The sequence below is a fragment of the Myotis davidii genome, unplaced genomic scaffold, assembly GCF_000327345.1.
Source record: "Myotis davidii unplaced genomic scaffold, ASM32734v1 scaffold930, whole genome shotgun sequence".
Lineage (NCBI taxonomy): Eukaryota > Metazoa > Chordata > Mammalia > Chiroptera > Vespertilionidae > Myotis > Myotis davidii.
This window is the reverse complement of record NW_006282518.1, coordinates 1,943,510-1,949,585: the sequence shown is the minus strand read 5'-3', so window position 1 is coordinate 1,949,585 and position 6,076 is coordinate 1,943,510. Positions and strand designations below refer to the sequence as shown.

Genomic DNA, 6,076 nt, shown 5'->3' with positions numbered 1-6,076 from the left:
AGAGGTCCTTTTTTCAATGCTGCATAATATTCCATGGTGTAAATTTACTACAGCTTTTTTATCCATTCATCTACTTATGAATGAGTTGCTTCCAGATCTCAGCTATTGTGGATAACACTGCTGTTAACATAGGGGTGCATGTATTCTTTCTGATTGGTGTTTCAGGCTTCAAAGGATACATTCCTAGAAGTGAGATCACTGGGTCAAATGGCAGTTCCATTTTTAATTTTTGAGGTAACTCTAAAGTTTTCCATAGTTGTACCAATCTACATTCCCACCAACAGTGTACTAGGATTCCTTTTTCTCCACACACTCACCAGCATTTGTATGAGGTGTTACCACATTGTCGTTTTATTTTGCATCTCTCTGATGATCAGTGACTTTGAGCATTTTTAAATATGTTTCTTGGCCATTCGTATGTCCTTTTTGGAGAAGAGTCTATTTGGGTCCTCTGTCCATTTTTTAATTGGGTTGTTTGTCTTCCTTTTGTTGACTTAATGAGTACTTTATGTATTTTGCAAATTAACCTCTTACCACATATATAATTGGCAATTATGTTCTCCCATGCAGTAGACTCCCTGTTCATTTTGGTGATGGTTTCTGTTGCTGTGCAGAAGCTTTGTATTTTGATGTAGTCCCATTTATTTATTTTATCCTTTGTTTCCCTGGCCCTAAGAGATGTATCCACAAACATATTGCTATGAAAGATGTTTGAGATTTTGCTGCCTATGGTTTCTTCTAGGATTTTTATGGTTTCATGGCTTACATTTAATTATTTTGTCCATTTTCAGTTTATTCTTGTGTATGGTGTAAGTTGGTGGTCTAGTTTCATTTTTTTGCATGTATCTGTCCAATTTTCCCAGAACCATTTACTAAAGAGAACCATTTATTGTCTTTACTCCAGTGTACATTCCTGCCACCTTTGTCAAATATTGAACATAATGGTGTTTAATTTCTGGGTTCTCTGTTCTGTTACATTGATCCATATGCTGTTCTTGTGGCAGTACCAGGTTTATATTACAGTGGCTTTGTAATATAAGTTGATATCTCGCATTGTGATTGTCCAACTTTGTTCTTCTTGCCCAAGATTGCTGCAGCTATTCAGGGTCTTTTTTGGTTCCATATACATTTTTGGAGTATTTGTTCTAGATCTTTGAAATATGCCATTGGTATTTTAATAAGGACTGCATTGAATCTACAGATTGCTTTCAGTAGTATGGAAATTTTAATTATGTTAATTCTACCAATCTATAAAAACAGTATATTATTCTTCCACTTGTTTATATCTTCCCCTCTCTCTTTTTTCATTGTCCTGTAGTTTTCTGAATACATAAGTTTTACCTCCTTGGGTAAGTTTATCCCTAAGTATCTTAATTTTTTGTTGTTGCAATGTAAATGGTATTTTTTTGTGTGTGCTTTGTTAGTTTCTCTTTCTGAGAGATCATTATTGATGCATAAAAATGCCATTGATTTCTGGGTGTTGATTTTGTATCTTGGTACATTGCTGAATTCATTTATTAAATCTAGTAGTTTTGTGGTGGAGTCTTTAGGGTTTTCTATGTACAATATCATGTCATCTGTGAAAAATGACAGTCTTACGTCCTCCTTTCCAATTTTGATGCCTTTTATTTTTTTCTTCTTATCTAATTGCTATGGCTAGGACTTCCAGTACTATGTTGAATAAGAGTGGGGAAGGTGGATATCACTGTCTTGTTCCTATTCTTAGGGCAAATGGTTTTAGTTTTTGCCTATTGAGTATGATGTTGACTGTAGATTTGTCATCTATGGCCTTTATTATGTTGAGGTATGATCCCTCTATTCCCACTTTGCTGAGGGTTGTTATCAAAAGTTGGTGTTGGTGCCCATATGGTGTGGCTCAGTGATTGAGCACTGATCTATGAACCAGGAGATCATAGTTTGACTTCTGGTCAGGGCACATGAGGGGTTGCAGCTCAATCTTCAGTGTGGGGCATATAGGAGGCAGCCGATCAATGATTCTCTCTCATCATTGCTTGAAATCAATAAAAATATATTTTTAAAAATTGGTGTTGTATTTTGTTGAATGGATTTTCTGCATCTATTGATATGATCATGTTGTTTTTGTCTTTCAATTTGTTTATGTGATGTATCACATCTATAGTGAAAACACTCAAAAATTCAAACACATGGATATTATTAAATAGAATGTTACTAAACAATGAATGTGTTGCCAATGAGATCAAGGAAGAAATCAAAAGCTTCCTGGAAACAAATATAAATGAACACACAACCACCCAAAATCTCTGGAACACAGCAAAAGCGGTCCTGAGAGGGAAGTTCATAACATTACAGGCCTACCTCAAAAAACAAGAAAAATTTTTAATAAACTATCTAAACCTACAACTTGAAGAATTAGAAAGAAAACAACAAGAAAAGCCCAAAGTAAGTAGAAGGAAGGAAATAATAAATATCAGAGTGGAAATAAATTGACAAAAAATCTAAACAAATAATACAAAATGTCAATGAAATCAAGAGCTGTTTCTTTGGAAAGATAAACAAGATTAATTAACCTTTAAACAAAGAGTGATGACCCAAATAAATAAAATCAGAAATGAAAGAAGTGAAGTAACATCTAGTACCACAGAAATACAAAGAATTTTAAGAAAATACTATGAACAACTATATGCCAACAAGCTGGACAAGGTAGATGAAATGGACAAATTCGTAGAAAAATACAATTTCCCAAATATGAATCAGGAAGAATCAGGAAACCTGAATAGGCCAATAACAATGGAAGAAATTGAAGCAGAAAACAAAAACAAAACAAAACAAAAAACCTCCCAGCCAACAAAAGTCCTGGCCCAGTCAGCTTCACAGGGGAGTTTACCAAACCTTCAAAGAAGAATTAACACCTGTCCTCCTCAAACTATCTCAAAAAATCCAAGAGGAAGGAATGCTTCCAAGCTCTTTTTATGAGGCCAGCATCACCCTAATTCCAAAACCAGGTGAAGACATTACAAAGAAAGAGAATTACAGGCCAATATCACTGATGAACATATATGCTAAAATCCTCAACAGAATATTAGAAACTCAGATCCAGTATTATATTAAAAAAACTAGAGGCCCAGCATGCGAAATCATGCAACTCCACCCACCCGTGCACGCCTCGACTCACCTCACCACACCCACCCGTCTGCCGCCACACCCACCTGCCGGTTGCCAGCCTTGCTGCCATCGGAGCCTGTGGGCATTGGGAGAGGGACCAAGAGGTGCACTTCATTGCACTTCATGATGACTGGTCATTTGGTCGTTCCAACGTTAGGGCCACTGGCTTTTTATAATATAGATTATACATCAGGACCAAGTGGGATTTATCCCTAGGATACAAAGCTAGTACAATATTCATATGATTCTTCTACTTCTGACTATAGAACATGTGACAAAGAATGTTTACCTCTGTGAGCCTGTTTCCTCATCTGTACAAAGCCTATCACAATACCTTCCTCTCAGAGTTTTGTGAGGGTTGGAGAAATAATGTACCTAAAGCCCATAGCTCACAGCCTGGTACATAGTGGCACTCAACACATGATAACTGTTACTGATATTGGTCAAATGTCTTTTAAAAAAATACTTTTCCTCAAAATATCCAGGTAAAGCAAAATTGGTTCTGTGAATTTAAATATTCTGATAATGGCCACTGCCACTTTTTGCTTTCCTTTCGCAGCAGAGAAACAGCTGTGATTACAAAATGTGGATCTAAGCCTACAGTTGCAACCTCACTAGGCCACTCTGTATCAGAACAAGCAATAGGTCTGGGAAGATGAAAGGAATTCCTGCTAGTATTTCCTGACCAAAGAAACCAGTTCTGCAGATATTTTCAAATTCATTTTGTCATCCTGCTAGCCACAAGGGTAATGTGGATTGTTTCACTGAAAGAAAATGGTGGGGGGTTGCCCTGCTGTGAGTAGTTATGTTCTTTAAACTTTATGAGAATATGTATAGTCATGAAGTTTAAATCTCCCTTGAGTCATTTCTTTGTCTGCCTTGGCATCCTCCATGCTGGCATTTTCCAGCTGCATGCTAATGAACTGAGCTATGAGGAAAGAAGCGTGCCCAGCAAAGGCACACGGCTTGACTCCACAGCTAAGTGACAATAATGCCTGCGTCACTTACCTCTGGTTAATAAACTCTACCGTCCTTGCATGACTGTCTTGACACCAAACATTTAGTCAAATCCTCTTTTTTATAAAGTGAAGATAAAGAGGTTTAATTACTCTTTTGCTATAAGAAAGCATATCAAATTGCTGTTCAAATATAAATGGCACTGATAAAAGTTTTTTTCTTCAGGATTTTAATTTTCAAGTCTCCCAACATTGTGTATGTCCTAGAATGATACAGTTCTGATTCATTAATAGCTAGCTGTTTTACCCAGGGCGTGCTCAGTTTTAAAAGAAAATAGCCTTGCACGATAGCTCTGGGGTTTGCAAAACACAAGCTACAAGTTGATTGAGATCAAGGCCATCAACTTTATTTTACTCGTTATTTCTCTTCAAATACATTAATACTAAAAGAGCAAATATGGGATATTTTAAGACTATAAAACAAGATTATATTTTCCCCTTAATGCTAGGAAAGAACCAATAGGCAGTCTTCTCTCCCCAAACCCAAGGACATAGTGGATTTTTGTCTAATCAGTTTTTATTGTGTCCCTCTGTATTAATTAGGTTCCATGGCCTTAAAGCAGAGAATCAAATTATCAGGGGTTCCCATTAGTAAAGGCTGATATTAAAGCATGGATGACCATGAGCTCAAAGGTAAACCATAGATATTTATAATTTATATATCATTTGTATCTGCTTTTCATGAAATCCCACTATTTTTATTCCTTCCAACAGCAATGCTTTCTTTTATGCTTTGTAAAAACTATTTATAGGAATGATTTGTTTCATGGAGAAATAATTGAACTGCAAGACCACTGCTTCCCCTATACTTTCCATAGTGTTTAATTGAAGAGTAATCTGGATTTTGATTCATAAACTATAGGCTTGGGGCACGAACTCATGCACAGATGGGGGCCCTTGGCTTGGCCGGCAATCGGGGCCAATCAGGACCAGTTGGCAGGGGGGAGGGACCATGGGAACTTGGCTGACCATGGGAGGTTGGCTGTGGGAGCGCACTGACCACCAGGGGGCAACTCCTGTGTTGAGTGTCTGCCCCCTGGTGGTCAGTGCACATCATAGCTACTGGCCGGTCATCTGATTGTCCGGTCATCCAGTCATAATGGTTGCTTAGGCTTTTTTATATATAGATAGATAGCTTAACATGCTGCTGCTACTTTCAACTCTTCACATATATCTCTATTTATGAGTTTTATTTATTTTTACAAATCCATTTTATTTATTTATTTTTCTGTAAGTTTAAATCCTTGAGGAGTACAACATTACACAGATTCTGTGTCCAGTGGCCTTAGTAGGAAGGTTGCTTCAGAAATAAGCATGAACCATGCCACTGTTTCCATGAGCACGGGTTACCTTTCCCCCAAGTGACTCTGGTTTTGTTCACTTTGCCACCAGGAGTCACTGTGTTGTTTTTTGCTTTGTACACATGAGCACATCTCTTGCCTAGATAGAATTCAGTTTCCTCTCGAGCATAAACACCTTTGATTTTAAGAAGAGCTGTGTGCTCCCTTTGGTTCCAGAGGCCCCAATTCTTTCTATCCAGCAAAAATGGCCCTGGAGTGCAGCCTTCCACACATATTTGTCCTTACAGATGTCCTGTTCCCAGCAGCCTCCACTGGCTCCAAGATGGTGGAAGAGCTCTACCCATGAGTTCTATATGTTTTAATTCTCTCTCTCTCTCTCTTTTTCTCATATGAATAAATGATTATTTTCTTAATAGTGTGATGGAGATTGATTTTGCAGCTACAAGGTAACTTTGGAAAAGAATTTCACTAAAGAAACATGTTTCAGAGAACCAAGATGGCGGCATAGGTTAACGCCGGAGTTTGCTGCCTCGAACAACCACTTCAAAAATACAACTAAAAGACGGAACGGACATCACCCAGAACCACAGGAACGCTGGCTGAGTGGAAGTCCTA

General features: G+C 37.7%; 1 pseudogene; it reads right to left on the bottom strand.

The window, feature by feature from the left end:
• Positions 1 to 5,396: 5,396 nt before the first annotated feature.
• On the bottom strand, positions 5,397 to 5,734 carry LOC107182030 (annotated as a pseudogene).
• Positions 5,735 to 6,076: the final 342 nt, after the last annotated feature.